General features: G+C 47.7%; 1 pseudogene; it reads left to right on the forward strand.

Moving 5' to 3' along the window:
* Nucleotides 1-3,055: 3,055 nt before the first annotated feature.
* LOC142302573 (E3 ubiquitin/ISG15 ligase TRIM25-like) lies at nt 3,056-17,389 on the forward strand (annotated as a pseudogene).
* Nucleotides 17,390-24,971: the final 7,582 nt, after the last annotated feature.

A 24,971-nucleotide genomic window follows, 5' to 3' on the forward strand; every position in this document is an offset into this window, starting at 1 on the left:
TGTTTTACTGATAAATTCTGAGAGAAATAAAAGAATAAAATTATTATCATATTTATGATAAAAATGAAACACTTAAAATCCGTTACTTTCTCTTATTATTTTATTTTAAATATTATTATTCATATACAGAGATCAAATTATTAATTTATAACATTAAACTATCATTTGACTTAAATGAAAATATGACCTTGATTTACTATCACTAAATTTAATATATATATATATATATATACATATATATATATATATTCACTGTATATGAAAAATTATGATTATCAAACAGCAAAATTAATTTATCCAGAAATCCCCTTTTATCCAGCTAAAAACCAAACCTCAATTTTTGCAAGATTCGATTTATTACAGTAATTTCCAGAAAATTGGAATTGAAGTTATCTTGTAACTCAATTTTTTTCCTTAAATGAGGAAAAATATCTTTCTCTGGAAAACCACCCAGCTGTCGCTGCCTATCAAATTCTCTGGACGACTTTTTTTCTTTCACTAGTGACCAGGGGAGAGAATCTACACAAGACACCTGTTTCTGTCTTTCAGGGCTTTTAAAAATCGCTTGTCTGAGATAATCGGTATCAGATTTTGTGACAATTTTCTCTTTCATTGAAGGTGACAAGGAAAGAGGGGGGGTGTATGACTTATAATTCACATGAAATTTCCTGCGAATTTCATAAATTTTGTCACAAAAATATTTGGATCTGGGAGACACTGTTGGTTTTTCACAAAAACTCACCCTTTTTTGTGTTGGTTTTTCAGAATTAATTAATTTCTGTTTTGATTGACTTTGGCGATTTCTAACAAAATCGATAAATGTCGTACATTCGAATAGGGACTTTTTATTTAATGCCACCGCACAGGCTGCATTGTCAAGGAAATTAAATTTCTTGATGAATAAACGTATCATTCCATCCAATCCGACATTTGGAATAACCGCCCTATATAAACGTTCAAAAACGGACATAAATGAGAACGTACTCTCATTCTGTTCAATTTGTAATTCCTTCAACATCTCATAGTTTGGATCAGATTCATTCCTTGCACAGAAGATGAGATATTTTAGCCTTATGATATCGTTATCATTTGAACAATCAAATGTCTCATTGTCAGAAGACTTTTTTAATGCCAATTGTCTAAAGAAATGCTGAGGTAACCACATACGGAATAACTGATTCGTCTCACTATTGGTTAAATTTAACTTCTCGATGGAACCTTCAAAAACCTCTGAATTTCTGCAAACATGTATTTTAGGATTATATGCGGGAATTAATTTGCATATGTCCAATAAATTTTTTCTAAGTGTAATCCCTAACTTAGCCTGTTCTATTTTTAGAAACTGATCGTCGCCATTTTCTCTCTCCACGTGTCTTTTCTGCACGTGTCCCATTCTGGCTCCTCCCCCTTCTGGCTTCACTACGTCATTTCCTGCTTCTTTCTCAGTATCTTGAAAGGCACCTTGACTAGGTAACACGTGTCTGTCGCCATTATCAAAATTCTGATTTACAAAATTACAGCCAACATTACAGTCAGAATTCACAATATCACTGACTGACATTCCAGGTTCTAAGCAGTCTTTGGATTTCTCTGTCACTAACTCTCCTGACCATTCAGGTTGTCTATTCCCACCATTTTTACACTTTTCTACGATTAACTTGTGAAAATCATAGACTAAATGACAGACATTTCTGATTTTCTGTTTCTCTCTATTAAAAGACCTTGCACATTCTATACGTGAATTCTCAAGTTCACACTCCCCATAAAAGCGTAACCAAATCTCTTCTACATTAGAAATATCTGGATAAGTGAACTGAAGTTTACTTTGCTTTACATATGAAGAGATAAAATCCATTTTCTTACCTGAAATGATCAGATGATCTGATGGATGATCCTGTAAGACTTGATTCACCTTGTTCAACCCGTCCAATACTTCTTATGGACTGACTCTATCTTTCTTGCTCAAAAATACGTCAAAAGTTAACTTCTGTGGCTTTATAAAGTCTTTAAAGTTCATTAAAAAAAAAAAACATTCATGCAACTTGACTCATACGTATTTCCTAGGTTCTGCGTGATTTTTTATAAATTGTCGATTCCTGATCCTTTGCAGGAGATATTTAAAATACTTATGACTTTGATAACTTCGACCCCCCTTATGCAAAGTGAAGGAACAACAAAAAACGTAAAAAATTACGAATGGGTGGCTCACCAAATGTTAAATAATATACTCTTAAATATATTTTTTTACATCTTTGGAAGTTCTTTCTTTCATGCGGCTTTACGTATTTGAAGAAAAATATATTTAAGAGTATATTATTTAACAAGTGTCAACTAAGTACTCTATGTTATTTACATGTACTAGTGCTATTTATTATGTACTGCATTATACTATATGAAGGAATATGGGGCTGCATTATACTATATGGAGGAATGTGGGGCTGTATTATACTATATGAAGGAATATGGGGGTGCATTATACTATATGGAGGAATATGGGACTGCATTATACTATATGAAGGAATATGGGGCTGCATTATACTATATGGAGGAATATGGGACTGCATTATACTATATGGAGGAATATGGGGGTGCATTATACTATATGGAGGAATATGGGACTGCATTATACTATATGGAGGAATATGGGGCTGCATTATACTATATGGAGGAATATGGGGCTGCATTATACTATATGGAGGAATGTGGGTTGTGCATTATAATACATGGATTATGGAGATGACAGTAAAACTCAATTAATAGACAAAGGAAAATATAGCAACAAACCGGACACAGAATTATTCCTCTGGCACCAACAGAAAATGGAAGAAGTTACAATTCAGCATAAATTACAATAAAAAATATTTAATCTTTATAGCAGAAAAAATTGGTGATAGTGAGAGAACAGACTTAGTATTTGCTGAAATCGCCAAAGTCACTGAACCTGTAGATACAGCGATGGATAAGCTCAGCCGCTCCCTTTCTAGTAAATGTGGATCACGCCCACTGGGTGTTTGTTTGAGAATTTTACTTTCATTTCTTCCCTCTGCTGTCAGCGATGGCGACTGCTGGACTGAAACAAGATCTAGAATGTTCCGTCTGTTTGTCCCTGTATACAGATCCTGTAACCCTGAGATGTGGACACAACTTCTGCTGGGACTGTATTGACCAAGTCCTGAAAACACAGGACGAGTCTGGAGTTTACACCTGTCCTGAATGTAGAGAAGAGTTTCAGGAACGGCCGACACTGAAGAGGAACATAGCTCTGAGTAAAGTAGTGCTGACTTGTCCTCCTTCTGTGGATGATTCCTCAATCCTCTGCACTTACTGCATTCACTCTCCTGTACCTGCTGTTAGATCCTGTCTACACTGTGAGGCTTCTCTGTGTGATAATCACCTGAGAGTTCACAGCAAAGGACCAGAACACGTCCTAACTGATCCCAGCACTTCTCTGGAGAACCGGAAATGTTCTGTCCATAAGAAGATCCTGGAATATTACTGCACTGAGGACGCTGCTTGTATCTGTGTGTCCTGCAGTTTGGCCGGAGAACATCGGGGACATCAAGTGGAGATGCTGGATGAGGCCTCTGAGAAGAAGAAGATGAAACTGAGAAATGTTCTCCGGAAACTGATCACAAAGAAGAAGAAAACTGAGGACAGAGTCCAGAGTCTGGAGGAGCGCAGGAGAAAAGCTCAAGAAAAAGCATCTAGGGAAGCCGAGAGAGTCACTGCCCTGTTTATAGACATCAGGAGACGGGTGGACGACCTGGAGAAGAAGGTCCTGAGTGAGATCTCCATGGAGAAAGAGAAGGTGTCACTGTCACTGTCTGATGTGATCCAGAAGTTGGAAATAAAGAAGGAGGAGCTGTCCAGGAAGATGAGGCACATTGAGGAGCTGTGTAACATGACTGATCCACTGACCGTCTGAGGCTGCTTTCACACCTCCGGTTTCTGCAATGCGGCACACTCCGGCACTTTGCAGGAAAATCGCAACCGGTTTTTTTTGCTGCCGGTTACGTTTTTTCTGCATAGACTTTAATTAGTGCCGCATTGTGCCGCAAGGCCTTGCGTTCCATCCGGTTTTTGCCGCATGCGGCAGATTTAGCCGATGCGGCGGCCGGATAGAACGTTGCCTGGCACGTTTTTTCGTGCGGCAAAAAAAAACCGCATCGCGCCGCATTCTGCCGATGCGACGCATTCTTCAATGCATGCCTATGGCGGCCGGATGCGGCGCGATGCGGCAAAAAACGCATCCGGCCGCCGCATGCGGTTTTTGCTACTGCGCATGCTCAGTAGCATGCCGCAAGCGGCAAAAAACGGACGGGCCGCATGGGAAAAACTTATGCAAAGGATGCGGTGTTTTCACCGCATCCGTTGCATAGCTTGCACAGCCGGATTGAGCCGCAGAGCTCAAGCCGGATGTGTGAAAGCAGCCTTACAGGATCCAGACACCGGTGACTTGTGTGATTCTGAGGAGGACATGATGGAGGTGATGAGGACACAGGAGGACATGATGGAGGTGATGAGGACACAGGGGGACATGATGGTGGTGATCGGGATGTGGAGCTGATCTCACACATATCACACACATTATCTGCTATGATAAAAGATATAAATGTCACCTTCTATGTACAGGAGCCTACAGACATATTACTTGATGTAAACACGGCTGGTAATAATCTCCTTATATCAGACGATCTCAAAACTGCGACCTGGACAATAACACAGAATCATCCAGAAACAGCAAAGAGATTCCTGTATTACCAGGTGATGAGCAGGAGGGGATTTACCTCAGGACGACATTACTGGGATGTGGAGATCAGGAGATCTGAGGTGTGGAGGGTGGGGATTAGTGATGAGCGAGTATGCTTGTTACTAGTGATGAGCGAGCATGCTTGTTACTACTCGGTACTCGCACGAGTATCACTGTACTCGGTCTACTTGGCGGGGACCGAGTAATCTCGCGATACTCGTGCTGTACTCGTGGTCTTCATCCCTGCATGTTGGCGCTCTTTTGAGAGCCAGCCCTCATGCAGGGATTGGCTGGCAGACCACTGCAATGCCACAGCCCTGTTAGTTGTGGAATTGCAGTGATTGGCCGGCCTGCACAGCGTGACCGAGCCTTTATACCGGCGGGCGAGCTGTGCTCTGCTCACAGCTATCCAGACAGTCAGTGCAGGGAGAGGGTCGCTGCTTCAGGGAAAGCTTTGCGGCCCTTTATAGCTATTTCCGTAGCAGGGCTGCAAACAGTGTGACCAAAAGTCCTTCTCAGGACTATTCTAGTTGTATACAGGCAGGCAGGGTATAGCCAGGTCGGAGTACAGTAGCAGAGTCCTTCTCAGGACTATTGTTGCTGTATACAGGCAGGGTATAGCCAGGTTGAAATACAGGCTAGTGACCAAAAGAGTCCTTGTCAGGACTATTGTAGCAGTATACAGGCAGGCAGGCAGGCAGGCAGGCAGGGTATATAGCCATTCCTAGTGGTGACCGTATACCAGCCTTCATCATATCTGGGGCTGGTGTACACAGTCTAAAACAGTCCTGATAGTGTCAGACTTCTCAGCAATTGTCGCTCCTAAAAACCTGTTAGGTTCTTAGTGCGTCCGTGCTTGCATTTAAAAACCGCACGTGTGTGCCTGTCGGTGGCAGCGTACAGGTGCACTTGTGTGCGTTTTTACCAAACTATTATATAACGCACAAGTGTAGTGTATAATACACGTCAGTCAGCAGTGGCTGATAGTGTCAGAGGTCTCGTCATTAATTTTTTCTCCTAAAACCTGTGTTAGGTTCTTAGTGCGTCCGTGCTTGCATTTAAAAACCGCACGTGTGTGCCTGTCGGTGGCAGCGTACAGGTGCACTTGTGTGCGTTTCTCCCAAACTATTATATAACGCACAAGTGTAGTGTATAATACACGTCAGTCAGCAGTGGCTGATAGTGTCAGAGTTCTCGTCATTAATTTTTTCTCCTAAAACCTGTGTTAGGTTCTTAGTGCGTCCGTGCTTGCATTTAAAAACCGCACGTGTGTGCCTGTCGGTGGCAGCGTACAGGTGCACGATTTGCACAAACTTTGATATAACGCCCAAGTCTAGTGAATACACGTCAGCACAGCATTGCAAAATGCGCAAGGGCGTTGGCAAGGAACAAGGAAGTGGACGTGATGGTGGTGCAGGCAGAGGCCGAGGTCGTGGGCAAGCTCTAATTTTGCCACAACAAAGGGCCACATCTAGTCGCTCGCACGTCCTGTCCCAAATTCTTGGGGACCGCAGCAGTACACCGCTCTTGAACCAAGACCAGTGTCAACAGGTTGTTAGTTGGATAGCGGATAATGCTTCCAGTCAGATTGGCACCACCACAAACACTCTGTCTTCCACACGGTCAAGTGTCAGTAGCCGTGATACTGCACCGCACATTTCAGAACCTGATCCTCCTTCCTACCACAAGGCTGAGTACACGTCCTCGGACATTAATGATCCCACACTTGGACACTCGGAAGAGCTGTTCACGTTTCCATTCGCACATTCTGGCCTCTCGCCAGCTCATGTTGAAGTGGGTCATGAGGAGATCGTATGTACAGATGGCCAAATATTTGAGCAGCCACGTTCTCACGAAGTTGGCAACGTGTCTCAACAAGGGGTGGACGATGATGAGACACAATTGTCAGGAAGTCAGGAGGAGGAGCAGGGTGCGGAAGAGGAAGACGACGTGGTGGATGATCCAGTAACTGACCCAACCTGGCAGGAGGATATGCAGAGCGAGGACAGCAGTGCACAGGGGGAGGGAGGCGTAGCATCCCAACAGGCAGTAAGAAGCATGGTGGTGGCTCCAGGCAGAAGTCAGGCAACCGTTCCCCGGAACAACAACACGACACAAGGTGCCTGTACAAATGTTAGGTCTTCCCGAGTCTGGCAGTTTTTTAAGTTGGATCCAGATGATTCTAAAAAGGCCATTTGCAACACCTGCCGTGCCAGCATCAGCAGGGGTACCAAAACTAGCAGCCTGACCACCACCAGCATGATCAGGCACATGTCAGCCAAGCACCCGACTTTGTGGGAAGTACAACAGAGTCGAGGAGCAGTGCTTGCTAATGTCACTGCTACGTCTTCGCTGGTTGTGCATGCGAGCCAATCCCCTGTCCATGCTGCCTGCGAACAAGCCTCCTCCGGTCCTGCACCTGCAGTTGCCTACGCAGAAATAACACCATCATCAAGCACGTCCTTGTCCCAGCGCAGCGTTCAGTTATCCATTCAGCAAACCTTTGAACGCAGGCGCAAATACACTGCCAACACCCCACATGCCACAGTTCTAAATGCTAACATTTCGCGACTGCTTGCGCTGGAAATGTTGCCTTTTAGGCTGGTGGAGACAGAAGCATTCCGCGACCTGATGGCGGCAGCTGTCCCACATTACTCGGTCCCCAGCCGCCACTATTTCTCCCGGTGTGCCGTCCCCGCGTTGCATAACCACGTGTCACAAAACATCACACGTGCCCTGAACAACGCTGTTTCACCCAAAGTCCACCTAACCACAGACACGTGGACAAGTGCTTGTGGGCAAGGCCGCTACATCTCGTTGACGGCACACTGGGTTAATATTGTGGAAGCTGGGACCCAGTCTGAGCGAGGGACGGAACACGTCCTTCCCACACCAAGGTTTGCAGGCCCTACCTCAGTCAGTGTTTCACCCACACTCTACAGCTCCGGAATGTCATGCTCTTCAGCCTCCTCCTCCTCCTGCGCATCCTCATCCACTGTACCCTCCACACCAGTCCCAAGCTGGAAGCACTGCAGCACTGCCTCGGCGAAGCGGCAACAGGCTGTGCTGAAGCTAATCTGCATAGGTGACAAACCCCACAATGCAGAAGAGCTGTGGACAGCTCTGAAACAGCAGGCAGATCACTGGCTCACACCTCTGAACCTAAAGCCAGGAAAGGTCGTGTGTGACAATGGCCGGAACCTGGTGGCGGCTTTGAGGCGAGGCCAGCTGACACATGTTCCATGCGTGGCCCATGTGCTCAACCTCGTGGTTCAGCGGTTTCTAAAGTCATACCCAGAGCTGTCTGATCTGCTGGTAAAAGTTCGCCGCCTGTCTGCACATTTTCGAAAGTCACCTACTGCTTCAGCCGGCCTTGCCGGCTTTCAGCGCAGTTTGCATCTTCCGGCTCACAGACTGGTGTGTGATGTCCCCACGCGTTGGAATTCAACTCTGCACATGTTGGTCAGGATATGTGAGCAGAAGAGGGCAGTTGTTGAGTACCTGCATCACCTAAACCGTCGGGAAATGGGTCAAACTCCACACATAACACCTGAGGAGTGGAGATGGATGTCCGACCTATGTACCATCCTCCAAAACTTTGAGGACTCCACCAAGATGGTGAGTGGTGATGACGCCATTATTAGCGTCACCATACCGCTACTCTGCCTTCTAAAACGGTCTCTGCTCAAAACCAAACATGATGCATTGCAGGCGGAGCGCGATGAGTTGCAGCAAGAAACAGTAGTGGGTGTGGGTGATAACACACAGCCCAGCCTCGTCTCATCACAACGTGCAGTGGAGGACTATGACGAGGAGGAGGATGAAGACATGGAGCAAATCTCCGGCCAAATTGAGGATATCACATACACACCAGTCATATCCTCGGTTCAGCGTGGCTGGCCAGAGGACAGGGTAGATGAGGAGGAGGAGGACAGCATGTTCAGTCAACGTGTTGGTCAGGCTACTGAAGTCCTGGCTGTTAAGAGTCTGGCGCACATGGCTGACTTTATGGTAAGCTGCCTGTCTCGTGACCCTCGCGTTAAGAACATCTTGGCCGACAATCATTACTGGTTGGTAACACTGTTAGACCCACGCTACAAGGAGAACTTTATGTCTCTTATTCCCGAGGCGGAGAGGTCAACCAAAATGCAGCAGTTCCGGAAGGCCATAGTCACGGAAGTAGGCAAAGCATTCCCCTCACAAAACGCTAGCGGCATAGGTCAGGAATCAGTGGACAACCAAGGCGTACAGCCGAGAGAGGCACAAGTCCAATCCGCCAGAGGTAGGGGAACAGTCTTTAAGATGTGGGACAGTTTTCTCAGCCCCTCACGTACCAGAGCCCCTGAGGTGCGGGGTAGTGCCACAAGAAATCCTAAGTTTGCCCAGATGCTCAAGGAGTACCTTGCAGATCGAACAACTGTACTCCGACATTCCTCTGTGCCTTACAATTATTGGGTATCCAAGGTGGACACGTGGCATGAATTGGCTCTCTACGCCTTGGAAGTCCTGGCCTGCCCTGCCGCTAGCGTTTTGTCAGAGCGTGTTTTTAGTGCCGCAGGTGGAATCATTACAGATAAACGCACCCGCCTGTCAACTGAAAATGCTGACAGGCTGACTCTGATCAAGATGAACAAGGGTTGGATTGGGCCAGACTTCACCACACCACCAGCAAATGAGAGCGGAATTTAAAGTTTGTAACGGGAATTTGCCATGTACCTCCAGTCACCCATGGGTACACACTTCTGGACTTTGGATAATCGCTGGACTGCTCCTCCTTCTCCTCATGCGCCACCATGATGACCGTTACAAGAGTTAGGCCTTTGTTTCAGGTTTACCCCCAGTGGTAAATTTTTTCGCCCATTCTTTGCAGAATGGACATTACAACGACAGGAGACCCGCTCCTTTGCAATGGGAACAATGTTTTGAGGCCCTCATGCACGTCTCTATCCAGGAACAACGTGGAGCCTCCCAATTTTTGGCTGCCCTGCCTAAGGGCTATACTACAAAAGACCCACTTCCTTCCAATGGGCACTTCAGGTTTACAGGCCCTCATGCACGTCTCTATCCAGGGACAATGTGGAGCCTCCCAATTTTTGGCTGCCCTGCCAAAGGGCTATACTATAATACACCCACTTCCTGACAATGGACACTTAATGTTTTGAGGCCCTCATGCACGTCTCTATCCAGGGACAACGTGGAGCCTCCCAATTTTTGGCTGCCCTGCCAAAGGGCTATACTATAATACACCCACTTCCTGACAATGGACACTTAATGTTTTGAGGCCCTCATGCACGTCTCTATCCAGGGACAACGTGGAGCCTCCCAATTTTTGGCTGCCCTGCCTAAGGGCTATACTACAATAGACCCACTTCCTTCCAATGGGCACTTCAGGTTTACAGGCCCTCATGCACGTCTCTATCCAGGGACAACGTGGAGCCTCCCAATTTTTGGCTGCCCTGCCTAAGGGCTATACTACAATAGACCCACTTCCTTCCAATGGGCACTTCAGGTTTACAGGCCCTCATGCACGTCTCTATCCAGGGACAACGTGGAGCCTCCCAATTTTTGGCTGCCCTGCCTAAGGGCTATACTACAATAGACCCACTTCCTTCCAATGGGCACTTCAGGTTTACAGGCCCTCATGCACGTCTCTATCCAGGGACAACGTGGAGCCTCCCAATTTTTGGCTGCCCTGCCAAAGGGCTATACTATAATACACCCACTTCCTGACAATGGACACTTAATGTTTTGAGGCCCTCATGCACGTCTCTATCCAGGAACAATGTGGAGCCTCCCAATTTTTGGCTGCCCTGCCTAAGGGCTATACTACAATAGACCCACTTCCTTACAATGGGCACTTCAGGTTTACAGGCCATCATGCACGTCTGTATGCAGGGGCATTGGTGAACCTCACAATTTTGGACTGCCCTGGCAAAGGAAAATACTACAAAGACTCAGTTCCTCTAAATGGGCACATTAGACTCAGAGGCCTTTATGTACGTCTCTTCTCAGGGACATCGGAGTGCCACACAATGTTTTACGTAAAATCTTTCATGTATTGATCTCAAAAAGTAACATACATTAGCTCTATCTCACTATTGGGTATGTGCCCTTAACATTTCCGCCATGAAAATTCATTTTGGTGTCATTTTGGAAGGTTTTCTGGTGAGTCCGTAAAAATGGCGTAAAACGCGGACAAAATTGTTCACAGCTGTGACTTTTGAGTGATAAATGCTTCCAGGGGTCTTCCCCATGCTGTTGCCATGTCATTTGAGCACTCTTCTGAGACTTTTGTGCCATTTTTAGGGTTTCTACATGCTGCCGGTGGTCATTTCACAAAAATACTCGGGTCTCCCATAGGATAACATTGGGCTCGTTGCTCGGGCCGAGTACACGAGTATCTTGGGAGGCTCGGCCCGAGCTTCGAGCACCCGAGCTTTTTAGTACTCGCTCATCACTACTTGTTACTACTCGGTACTCGCACGAGTATCACTGTACTCGGGCTACTCGGCGGGTACCGAGTAATTTCGCGATACTCGTGCTGTACTCGTGGTCTTCATCCCTGCATGTTGGCGCTCTTTTGAGAGCTAGCCCTCATGCAGGGATTGGCTGGCAGACCACTGCAATGCCACAGCCCTGTTAGTTGTGGAATTGCAGTGATTGGCCGGCCTGCACAGCGTGACCGAGCCTTTATACCGGCGGGCGCGCTGTGCTCTGCACACAGCCATCTCATATTCCCTGCTTTCCCCGCCCACAGGCGCCTATGATTGGTTGCAGTGAGACACGCCCCCACGCTGAGTGACAGGTGTCTCACTGTACCCAATCACAGCAGCCGGTGGGCGTGTATATACTGTGCAGTAAAATAAATAAATAAATAATTAAAAAAAACGGCATGCGGTCCCCCCAATTTTAATACCAGCCAGATAAAGCCATACGGCTGAAGGCTGGTATTCTCAGGATGGGGAGCCCCACGTTATGGGGAGCCCCCCAGCCTAACAATATCAGCAGCCGCCCAGAATTGCCGCATACATTATATGCGACAGTTCTGGGACTGTACCCGGCTCTTCCCGATTTACCCTAGTGCGTTGGCAAATCGGGGTAATAAGGAGTTAATGGCAGCCCATAGCTGCCACTAACTCCTAGATTAATCATGTCAGGCGTCTCCCCGAGATTCCTTCCATGATTAATCTGTAAATTACAGTTAAAAAACACACACACCCGAAAAATCCTTTATTAGAAATAAAAAACAATAACAAAGTCCCTCATCACCAATTTATTAACCCCGACAAAGCCCTCCATGTCCGGCGTAATCCACGGACCTCCAGCGTCGCGTCCAGCTCTGCTGCATGGAGGTGACAGGAGCAGCAGAATACACCGCCGCTCCGGTCAGCTTCACACAGCAACTGAGGTGAGTAGCGCGATCAGCTGCTGTCAGTCAGGTAACTCACGGCCACCGCTGGATCCAGCGGTGGCCGCGATTAACCTCAGTGACAGCTCAGCTGATCGCTATACTCACCTCAGTTGCTGCGTGGAGCTGACCGGAGCGGCGGTGAGTAGCGCGATCAGCTGAGCTGTCACTGAGGTTACCCGCGGCCACCGCTGCATCCACCGCTGGATCCAGGTAACCTCAGTGACAGCTCAGCTGATCGCGATACTCACCTCATTTGTTGCGTGGAGCTGACCGGAGCGGCGGTGAGTAGCGCGATCAGCTGAGCTGTCACTGAGGTTACCCGCGGCCACCGCTGCATCCACCCCTGGATCCAGGTAACCTCAGTGACAGCTCAGCTGATCGCGCAGCTGTCTTCAGTTGCTGTGTGAAGCTGACAGGAGCGGCGGTGTATTCTGCAGCTCCTGTCACCTTCATGCAGCACAGCTGGATGCGACGCTGGAGGACTGTGGAGTACGCCGGACATGGAGGGTTTGTCGGGGTTAATAAATTGGTGATGAGGGACTTTGTTAGTGTTTTTTATTTCTAATAAAGGATTTTTCGGGTGTGTGTGTTTTTTAACTATAATTTACAGATTAATCATGGAAGGAATCTCGGGGAGATGCCTGACATGATTAATCTACAAGTAAAATATATCTTTGTACCGTGTTAGCCAGTAGAGATAAAAAAATTGTTTAAAAGAACAGAGTCCTCAGTGGTTGATACCTTTTAATGGCTAACTGAAAAGATGGTAATAATTGCAAGCTTTCGAGACTACTCGGGTCTCTTCATCAGGCATGGTATAACACAAAATCTGAAGAGTCACATATTTATACACAACAGGACTTAGAATAGTGCAGTAAAAAAAAAAAAAAAAAAACAAGTTATATGAAACAGAACTATCACTATGGCAGGGGGCAAACTGTTGTGGGGCCATAAATACTGCTGCAGTTCAGTGTGAAAGTTTTATTGTCCTTTGATAAGGGTCTGGTCCGGGCTGTGACACGCTCGGATGGTCAGAGGAGCACATCTTTTAACTGATGTAAAAAGACATGAATCCATGAGACACATTCATTCCTGCTCTGAATGTGTCAAAGGTCATCATAAGTTTGTACACCCATAGTCTCCTATCTCTCTGGGACTTGAAGTTTCCTTTCAATACCAGCAATTTCATGTCCATGATACTGTGGTCTGAGTTACAAAAATGTTTGGCCACAGGTAGATCCATCCTTTTTTCTCTAATTGTGTGGCGGTGAGAATTCATCCTTGTCCTGAGCTGTTGTCCGGTCTCCCCTACATACAGACCCCCAGTTGGACATTTGGTACATATAATTAAGTACACCACATTGGTTGTGGTGCAGCTGAAGTTACCTGGGATCTTGTAGTCCTGATGTGATCTGGGAATCTTTATCTTGTCCGTTGTCAATATTAATGGACAGGTCTTACATTTTTTCTGGTTGCAGGGAAATGTTCCTGTTGGTGTTGGAGAGGACAGGGAGCTTCTGACAATGATGCTTCTTAGATTCGGGGGCTGTCTAAAACACAGAAGTGGGGGGTCTGGAAAAATAGATTGTAACCGGGCATCTTTTTGCAGTAATGGTTGTAGTTTCCGTGCAGCTCCTCTAAACACCTCCAGATGTGGATTGTAGGTGACTACAAGAGGGACCCGGTTGTTCTCTTCTTTGGTTTTATAATGTAGAAGATGGTTTCTTGATATTCTGGTGGCTCTTATAATCTGGTTTTCAATTGTTCTTGGGTGGTAGCCTTGATTCAGAAAGGTTTTTCTGAGGCCCTCAAGGTGATTGTCTCTATCTGTACTGTTGGAACATATCCGATTGTACCTGATAGCCTGGCTGTATACAATAGAGTTTTTTATGTGTTTTGGATGAAAACTGTCCCATTTCAGGTATGTTGGACGGTCAATTGGCTTCTTGTACAGGGATGTCTGTATTTCATTGTTCCGTAGTTTAATGATGGTGTCCAAGAAGTTGATTTCCGTGCAGGAGTAGTTGAGTGTTAGGTTGATGGTGGGATGAAACTGATTAAATTGTTCATGGAAGGTCTTCAGCTGCTCCTCAGACTCTGTCCAGATAATTAAAATATCATCAATGTAACGGTAGTAGGCCAGAGGCCTGATAGGACAAGAGGATAAAAAGTCACTCTCAAGCTTGGCCATGAAAAGATTTGCATATTGTGGTGCCATTTTGCTTCCCATTGCAGTCCCAGTCTCCTGTAGATATGTGTCATTGTCAAATGCAAAGTAATTATGGGTGAGGATGAATTTTGTAAGCTTCACCACAGAATTGGCATCAGTTCCTGTATTTTCCAGGAAAATTTTGCAAGCATTTAATCCATCCTGGTGTGGAATATTCGAGTACAAGGATTCCACATCCATGGTGGCAAGGATGGTTCCCTCTGGAAGAGGACCTATTGCTGATAGTTTTTTCAATAGGTCAGTAGTGTCCTGGATGTAGCTGGTTGTATCCCTTACCAAGGGTTTAAGGATACCCTCTACCCATCCAGAGACTTGTTCAGTGAGGGTGCCCACACATGAAATGATGGGTCTTCCTGGGTTTCCAGATTTGTGAATTTTGGGAAGCATGTAGAATGTGCCTATTCTTGGACTCACCGGTATCAGTTCATCAGTTCTTATGGATATGTCAGGCAGACAAGAGGCCAACTTGTTAAGTTCCTTGTAATAGTCCTGTGTAGGGTCAGACTCCAATTTCTTATAGTAGCGTGTGTCCATCAGTTGTCTGTGTGCTTCCTTCATGTAGTCTGATTTGTTCATCATGACTATTGCACCCCCCTTGTCTGCAGGTTTAATGATGATTTCTTTGTTGGTTTTCAAAGATTTTATGGCCCTTCTCTCCTGGGCACTGATGTTGGATGGTTGCCTCCTGTGTGTGTCTAGGAAAGTGGATTTTACCAAATGTCTGAAAGTGTCTATGTAGTTATCCAGATGAGGGTTGCGTCCTGGTGGAGGTGTCCAATCTGATCTTTTCCTGGTTGTCAAGAACCGTCTTCCTTCAGTCTGGGTGGATTCTGAAACATCTGCATCGCTAAAATATTCCCTCAGACGTAGTCTCCTGAAGTAATCTTCCATGTCGCTGCAGAGTTCAATTTTGTCTAGAGCTTTAGTAGGACAAAATGAGAGTCCTCTAGAAAGCACATTAAGTTCCACTTTGTTTGGTTTGTAATCCGAGAGATTGATAACACAGATGCTTTTGTGTCTTGAATGGAGTGGTTGTCCAAGTTGTCAGGTTTTGGCTTTGTTCTCCACCTGTTTGTATTAAGTCCTGAATTGAGGCATTGTAGAGACTATGGGAGTACAAACTTATGATGACCTTTGACACATTCAGAGAAGGAATGAATGTGTCTCATGGATTCATGTCTTTTTACATCAGTTAAAAGATGTGCTCCTCTGACCATCCGAGCGTGTCACAGCCCGGACCAGACCCTTATCAAAGGACAATAAAACTTTCACACTGAACTGCAGCAGTATTTATGGCCCACAACAGTTTGCCCTCCTGCCATAGTGATAGTTCTGTTTCATATAACTTGTTTTTTTTTTTTTTTTTTTTACTGCACTATTCTAAGTCCTGCTGTGTATAAATATGTGACTCTTCAGATTTTGTGTTATACCATGCCTGATGAAGAGACCCGAGTAGTCTCGAAAGCTGCAATTATTACCATCTTTTCAGTTAGCCATTAAAAGGTATCAACCACTGAGGACTCTGTTCTTTTAAACAATTTTTTTTATGATTAATCTAGGATTTAGTGGCAGCTATGGGCTGCCATTAACTCCTTATTACCCCGATTTGCCAACGCACTAGGGTAAATCGGGAAGAGCCGGGTACAGTCCCAGAACTGTCGCATATAATGTATGCGGCAATTCTGGGCGGCTGTTGGCTGATATTGTTAGGCTGGGGAGCTCCCCATAACGTGGAGCTCCCCATCCTGAGAATACCAGCCTTCAGCCGTATGGCTTTATCTGTCTGGTATTAAAATTGGGGGGACCGCACGCCGGTTTTTTTAATTATTTAATTGTTTATTTCACTGCACAGTATAGACACGCCCACCGGCTGCTGTGTTTGGGTGCAGTGAGACACCTGTCACTCAGTGTGGGGGCGTGTCTCACTGCAACCAATCATAGGCGCCGGAAAGCAGGGAATACGAGATTGTTTAATGAGCGGCCGGCTTTTTCAAAAGAGGAAAAGCCGCCGGAGTTTAGTGAACAGCTGTGCAGCGCGGCGCCGGGGATCGGGGAACGGTAAGTAAGAGAGAGGGGGGAGACTGACCGACAGACTGTGAGAGGGGGACAGACAAGACAGAGAGAGACCGACCGACGGGAGATAGAATGAAAAAAAATGACCGACATCGCTACTAAAAAGCACAAAACGTGCGTTTTGGACATCGGAGTGCCACACAATGTTTTACGTAAAATCTTTCATGTATTAATCTCAAAAAGTAACATACACCAGCTCTATCTCACTATTGGGTATGTGCCCTTAACATTTCCGCCATGAAAATTCATTTTGGTGTCATTTTGGAAGGTTTTCTGGTGAGTCCGTAAAAATGGCGTAAAACTCGGACAAAATTGTTCACAGCTGTGACTTTTGAGTGATAAATGCTTCAAGGGATCTTCCCCATGCTGTTGCCATGTCATTTGAGCACTCTTCTGAGACTTTTGTGACATTTTTAGGGTTTCTCCATGCTGCCGGGGGTCATTTCACAAAAATACTCGGGTCTCCCATAGGATAACATTGGGCTCGGTGCTCGGGCCGAGTACACGAGTATCTTGGGAGGCTCGGCCCGAGCCTCGAGCACCCGAGCTTTTTAGTACTCACTCATCACTAGTGGGGATGTGTTATCCTAGTATAGGAAGGAGGGGGGGTCAATCATGCATTGGAAATAATAACAAGTCCTGGTGTTTATATGGATTGGTGTCTTATAATCTATATGACTTGAAACATGACAGTGATGTGATCCCATTACCTCAGCGGATCTCCAGTAATAGGTTCAGGATCTGTCTGGATTATGAGGCCGGGCAGCTGTCCTTTTATGAGCTGTGTGACCCCATCAGACACTTACACACCTTCACTGCCGCCTTCTCCGAGCCCCTTCATGCTGCGTTATTTGTATGTGGTGGTTCTATAAAGATTTCAGGGAGGAGCTGTGAGGAATCATCATAGAAGAAATCTACCCAGTGACTGGTGACATCACAGGGAGCAGAATCTGATTGGTGGAGCATTCAGCCAGTAGTGTGCAGCTGGGGAGAGGCTCCATCTTTTTTTCCATGTCTGTGGATAAACATTTCGGTGTCCTCCTCTTTCACACAATGTTCGGCCCCGAATGCAGTTTCTGTATAAATTCCTGCTTTACTCACCGTCTTCGGTATTAGTATGGAGTCTCTGGTGCGTCTTCTGATGTCGGCTATTTGCGGTGGCCGTGATGTCACGGCGACAGTACAACAACCAATCAAAGAGCTCAGCATATCTGAAGGGGGCATTGCCTACACGGGCAGTGCCACTGAGCTCACTGATTGGCTGCAGCGCTTTCAATGTGACGCCAGTGCCGGAACCGAGGGCGGTGAGTACAACATCTGGGCTGAACATTTACTGAAAGGGGACGACCCCTTAACCCCTTCACCACTCAGAGATTTCAGTTTTTTCTTCCCCTTCATCCAGTAGCCATATACCGTATTTTTCGCTTTATAAGACGCACCGGAATATAAGACGCACCCCAAACTTAGACATAAAAAAAGGTAAAAAAAAGAAAAATGGGGTCCGTCTTATACTCCGGTGTTCTCTTACCAGAGGGGGGCAGCAGTGGTGGTGAAGCGGGGTCACAGGAGGCACAGGTTGTGCTGGCAGGCGCGGCAGGTCAGTGGCAGCGGGGTCCGTGGTTGCAGGTGCGGTGGCGTCCGTGGTTGCAGGTGCGGTGGCGTCCGCGGTGGCAGGAGCCGTGGGGTCCGTGGTGGCGGCAGCAGCGTGGCGGGTGAGCCGTGCAGCAGGCCGGTGCAGTGAGTGTCCGCGGTCCCGGTTCAGTGGTGGCAGCGGCGGCGGCGACGGCTCAGTGGTGGGAGCGGCGGCGACTGCTCAGTGGTGGCAGTGGCAGGGACTGCTCAGTGGTGGAGTGTGTCCGCGGTCCCGGTTCAGTGGTGGCAGCGGCGGCGACGGCTCAGTGGTGGGAGCGGCGGCGACTGCTCAGTGGTGGCAGCGGCAGGGACTGCTCAGTGGTGGAGTGTGTCCGCAGTCCCGGTTCAGTGGTGGCAGCGGCGGCGGCGACGGCTCAGTGGTGGGAGCGGTGGCGACTGCTCAGTGGTGGCAGCGGCAGGGACTGCTCAGTGGTGGAGTGTGTCCGCGGTCCCGATTCAAGTAATGGCGCCCGGAGCGGCACATGCGCAGATGGAGCTCTCATCCAAGAGCTCCACCGGCGCCATCATTTGAAAGTGGGACCGCGGACAACTGGTAACATGCTGCACAGCCGCCCGCCCCACATGCACAGAGTGGCAGCCAGCAGGCTGCCCGCCCACCCTGCGTACAAGCCGCCGGGTACCTGTGCTTGCGTGCGGTGGCAGCCGGGTACCCATGGCTGTGTGCGGGCGGCAGCTGGGTGACTGTGTGAGGGCGGCAGCCGGGTGCCTGTGTGAGGGCACCCGACTGCCGCTCGCACACAGCACCCGGCTGCCGCCCGCACACCGCCATGGGTACCCGGCTGCCACCGCATGCAAGCACAGGTACCCGGCTGCCGACCCCACACAGCACCCGCTGCCGCCCGCACACAGCCACGGGTACCCGGCTGCCGCCGCACGCAAGCACAGGCACCCGGCCGCCCGATCGCCTCAGACAGGATTCCCCCCCCCGGTACCGCTTTGTAAGACGCACCACCCATTTTCCTCCCAAATTTTGGGGAGGAAAAGTTCGTCTTATAAAGCGAAAAATACAGTAACTCTTTTACCTTTCCATCAGTATTGCTATATGAGGAATTGTTTTTTGCGGGATGAGTTGTTTCTTTGAAAGACTCCATTCAGTCTCCACATATTGTACTAGAAAATGGAAAAAAAATCCAAGTGCGGTGAAATTGCAAAAAAAGTGCAATGCCTCTATTGTATTTTGGATTTTTTATTTACCATTTTCAATATATGGTAAAACTGACCTGGCTGTACGATTCCTCAGGTCAGCACAACTTTGTAGACACCAAATATGCATATGACACGCCTGCCCCAGGGTCGGGGGACTCAGAACCGGGCTGGACTAGTCCTGGGACGTCAGCCATGGCAGGGTCCGGTTCCGTGACCCTGGCGGTGTCTTTTAGAGTAAATAAAGGGGGTTGTAAATAAAAGAAAATAAAAATAAAATAGTTTTTGTCGACTATGCCACTTGCGGTGTGCGGCCAGGTTATTTGGGGCCGCCGCTGCAGGGTTCTGCTGGGGCTGATGGAGTGATGCAGCCTGGATGGTTAGAGCCCTCCGCAAGCAGGGACAGGCCCCAGCAGTGGATGATGGGGGTTGAAGTGGAGAAACAGTCTATGTGTGTGAACGCCGTCAAGGAAACAGTCCACACCAGTGTTGTAGTTTAACTTGCCTTGTTTACTTTGCTGTGGTGTTTCCTGAACCCGCGGTGCCGGTCCCAGGTGTACCCGCTCCCCTTGTTCTCCTTGCCAGCTGTGACCTGGGATCGCTGTCCTCCGTGCACACTTGTTGTTGATGGGCTCTCGTGGCCTGGAGCTACTTGGGAACCCCTCTGTTTCTCTTGGTCCTATTGCAGGCAGCCTGGACTATTTAAGGGGTTCAGTCCCCGGTCCCCTCTTTGCTGCTGATGCTTCAGACTCTTTTGGTTGTAAAGAACTCTGGAGATTCCTTCACCTGGCAGAATTGACAATGTCCATAAAGGTTCTCACTGTCCTAGGGATCTGCACCCCGCCTTGTGCTGAGGTCTGTGAGCTCGTTTCCGTCCTTCCACGGACACGCTGCGGTTCCTGGAGTCTCATACTTCCACACGGGGTCCACAGGTCCTGGAGTTCCCGGGTCCTCACCTCACGATCCTCTCTCCTTATTACAGCACTCCGTTCTCACTGCATGTCTTTTTCTGTCTTTTCACTTTCTATTCCTTCAGACTACTCCTCTCCTCCTCTCCTTCACTTCCTTCTTTCACCTCATTCTCTGACTGACTCCTCTGACAGAGTTTCCTAACAGATTGCTTCTTTCCTTCAATGCTCCCTAACAGACTCTTTCCTCAGACTCACTACTTCTCTCAGACTCTACACCACTTCCTCCCGCCTCTTCCAACTGACCACTGGCCCCTCCCCCTCGCTGGGTCTCTCCCTCAGGTTGGGTGGCTACTATCCAATCAGTGCCCTCCTCTTTTACCTGTTACTAGGCAGTCTCCCAGCTTGGTTTTGGGGTTGTGTGTGTTGCCTGAAGGTGCTGGTGTGTTTGCTCTGGCACAGATATTCCGGGGTTTGGATTTTCACAGGTTACATTTGTGGCACCTGGTACCTCAGGGGTGCTACACATATATTTTTTTTCATTTACGTGATTAAAAAAAATTCGGAATTTTGTCAAATAAAAGAATTACGCTTTTGTCGTCATTTTCTGAGACCCATAACGTTCTCATTTTTCAGGATCTGGGATCAGTGATGGTTTATTTTTTGCATCCTGAGCTGATATTTTTAATTTTACAATTTTTCGGTAGATGTGATGTTTTGATCGCATACTATTGCTTCTGATTTAAATGTTGCGGTGACCAAAAAAAGTAATACTTGTGTTTTTTATTCTCGGCAAGCCATATACCAATCAGGATAATTTTATTTTACATTTTGGTAGATCAGACATTTCTGAATGCGAAGATAACAAATATGTGAATCTTTTTTTTTTTTAAATTGATTTATAAGTTATGTAATAGGTTAAAAAGGAGGTGATTTGAACTTTTGTTTTTAATTTTTAAAAAAGTTTTATTTTTAATGTTTCTATTGTTTTTACGAGTTCTCTTCTTACAGGACTTGATATACTCTGATCAGTTATGCTGCACAGAGGAATGCTTCAGCGTCAGCACCGCTCTGTACAGCAGAAATGCAGATCTCCTGTGAACGGCGGCGCTCAGCTCCATCCCCCAACCCCTACACTCCGATCTGCCCCGTACAATTTCCTCTCCACTTGCTGCTATCTCTAAGGACTCTTTTCCACCGAGAGCATCGGAAGCGATATGCTATTGACCCTCTGCTGCGAGTGTCAACCGAGGGTCATGGGACAGTGAGCGATCTTGCGATCACATCACAGGAGAGCAGAAGATAGAGGGAGCACTTTCTCCCCATCTCATCCGCTGTCTGTGTGGCACCCTGGACAAGCCAGGACGTCACAGGTACTACACCTACACACCCCACACCCCGGTCAGGCACACCAAAGCCAAAACACAAAATCCTTGTTGCCTTCCTCCAGGGGCTGATGTTCACACCAGGGGGTGGGCCAGGCGGTTGGTCCCGCCCACCGAGGAGTTCACAGTCCTGGAGGCGGGAAAAGAGTGCAGATCAGTTTGAGAGTAGAGAGTTGGAGGTTGAAGTGGAAGGAAGTAAAGTGGTAGCAGAGCAGACTGAAGGCGCCCGGGTGTGTGGCCCGGACGGAACAGCAAGGTTGGCGGATGGTGGTGACCGTCTGCAGGAGAGGCCTATTGGAGCTAGCCGTAAGGACCGTAGATGGGCGGTGGCCCGGCGGTACCGGACCGGTACGCAAAGAGAAGCCAGCACCAACCGGCAGAGCTTACGGACCCCGACAAGGCTAGGAGTCGCCACTGAAATTGTCAAATCCGTTAGCGAAGGGAACCTCCAGGGTTTCCCAGCAGCCAAGTCCCGATAGAAGGCAACAGTCCAACCGTTAGAGGGAAACACAGTCACCGCCAAGGCTAAAGTTCCCAGGGCCAGAGCCTGCGGGCAAAAGGGGCTCCTTCAGCACATATCCAAGCTGGGGAGCGGGTTACCGGTGGGAACCCACCGGAGCCGTCTACGCTACACAGGTGCAGGGAAAGGCAGTCACCATCAACCTGCCGGGAGGAGAAGAACCGCAGCCGTCTGTGGGAACCGTCCATCCAGCCGTTTGTTTTACCGGAGACTTTGTGTTCATGATTGGCTGAGTGAGTACCACCGTGCCGTGCGGCACAGCGCTGCCCCCGTGACCCTGCACCTCGCCAGGCCCCGTAACCCACCTGTCATCCATCCCTACCCCATCACTGGGCCCCGGGACAACCAACCCCCTACCCAAGGAGGGGAGAACCAACATCCAAGCTGCTCCCTGTCATCGCTCCCGGGATCCCCGTCCAGAGCAGCAGTGGTGTCACCAATCTCACCACAACCGTGGGTGGCGTCACGGACAATAAATCCCAAAAACCAATCCCCTTTTCACTCACGGGCGAGGAACGCCGCTCGAGTCCCCGGGATCCGGCCCACCGCTTGAGCCACCACCGAGCAGCAGCAGCAGCAGCCGGACCCGAGCATTGGGTGAGCGTAGCGTCCCCTCCTCCGCCGGCGACATCTGTCTTTGCGTGCACCGCACTGCAGTCGCATAACATGTGAATGCAGTGCGACTTTACACACACGTGAGCCGAGACTCGGTGCAAAGTGCAGCATGCTAGGATTGTACCAAGAGCCCGATACATGTGGAGAAAAAAACACTGGTGCGAGTGCAATCCGATTTTTTATTGGATCACACTCGCACCAGGAAATCAGGAGTGGAAAATAACCCTAAAGCGGGCTTTACACGCTGCGATATCGGTACCGATATCGCTAGTGTGCGACGCACCCCCATCGTTTGTGCGACACGGGCATATCGCTGCCTGTTGCGCACAAAATCGCGCACCCCCGTCACACCCCCGGCGATCCGCCTCCTTTCTAAGGGGGCGGTCCGTTCGGCGTCACAGCGACGTCACTAAGCGGCCGCCCAATCAAAGCGGAGGGGCGGAGATGAGCGGGACGTAACATCCCGCCCACCTCCTTCCTTCCTCATTGCTGGCGGGACGCAGGTAAGGTAAGGTTCCTCGTTCCTGCGGGGTCACACGTAGCGATGTGTGCTGCCGCAGGAACGACGAACTACATCGTCCAAATATGAGCAACGATAATTGGGAAGAGGGGGCATGTCACCGATGAGCGATTTTGAATGTTTTTGCGACGATTCAAAATCGCTCATAGGAGTCACACACAACGACATTGCTCAAGCGACCGGATGTGCGTCACAAATTCCGTGACCCCAACGAGATCACTGTAGCGAAATCGTAGCGTGTAAAGCCACCTTAACACTGAGGAGGTAGAGGAAGAGCAGAAAATAAAGTGCTGTCACCCAAGTCCCAGGCTGTGAAGCTTATACTCTACTGCGGAAAACACTCAAACAATTGTAATGAAGAATAATTAGGAAGTTGATTATTTTGCACTTAGAAATAAATGATTAATTAAATAATAATAGTATAAAGATTTTTTATAACCAGAACTTTTTATTTATGTCTTACAGTAGCTTAATTTTTGTCGCCTACATTTTAAGGAACATATAATATGCTGTTTAATGTTATAATCTTTTTTGGGGGGGTGAATGGAGAAGCATGAAATTCTGTTGTCCTCATTACTATTTTGTGTTTTATCTATTCCGATCACAATAATCTTGTGATTACTGATATTGGAACATTACATAGGTTTTTTATTTGTTTCTAATTTTGCACATTTTGTTTACTAATTGTTTTTGTGTTGCTGTATTCTGACAGTTATAACGCTTAGGTTTTTTTTTGTTTTGTTACCTTCGTCTGAATTCCGGTATCTGTGTATCATGGTTTCACCTCGCTCTGGCTGCAGGTCTCCTGTATAAAGATGTTGTGCCGTTGTGCCGGTCCATGCATTCTGTGGTTGTCAGATGTTGTTTTCATTATGACCTACTGCTTATGTTACCTCAATGTGCCAAGTGCTTAAAGGGAACCTGTCATGTGTAATATGCACCCAGAACCACGAGCAGATCTGTGCAGATTGCTATTCCCTGCCTAACCGTCCCTGTATACACTAGCATAGATAAAGAGATCTTTAGAAAAAATATTTCTAAACATATTTTATCGTATGCTAATGAGCGAGGGGACTAGTCCCAAGGGCGTGATTTCCCCTGGCTAGTCAGCCTCTTAGCATGTTAGTACGCCCTGTGGGCATGCTAACATGCTAATGAATGTGCAGCGTCAGAGGATGGTTGCGCTCACCACTCTGCTACCATCGCCGCCCAGCTCAATGCACAGGATTCCGGACATGGGTTTGAAGCCAGGACTCGTACACCCGGCAGTCATGCGCACTATGAAGCTGGGTGTATGAGTCCTGGCTTCAAATCTATATAGTGCACATGACCGAAAGTCCAGGATCATGCGTACTGAGCCGAAATCCAGGACTCGGACACGATGACAGCAGAGAGGTGAGCACAACCATCCTCTGATGCTGCGTATTCATTAGCATGTTAGCGCAGGGGTGTACTAACATGATAATGGGCCAACTAGCCACGGGAAATCATGTCCTTGCAACTAGTCGTTGGCCTCATTAGCATACGATTAAAGATCTTTAGTAATACTTTTTCTAAAAATCCCTTTATCTATGCTAGTGTATACAGGGACAGTTAGGCAGGGAATAGCAATATGCACCCAGAACTGCTCGCGGTCCGGGGGGACATATCGCACCTGACAGGTTCCCTTTAAATGGTTGTTCTGAGGCTGCGTGCCCATGATCAGGTTCACAGCATTTTGGATGCAGCGTGTTTTCGTTCTACACTACAAGCACAGTGGATGG

The sequence above is a fragment of the Anomaloglossus baeobatrachus genome, chromosome 4 (assembly GCF_048569485.1).
Source record: "Anomaloglossus baeobatrachus isolate aAnoBae1 chromosome 4, aAnoBae1.hap1, whole genome shotgun sequence".
In the NCBI taxonomy this organism is placed as follows: Eukaryota; Metazoa; Chordata; class Amphibia; order Anura; family Aromobatidae; genus Anomaloglossus; species Anomaloglossus baeobatrachus.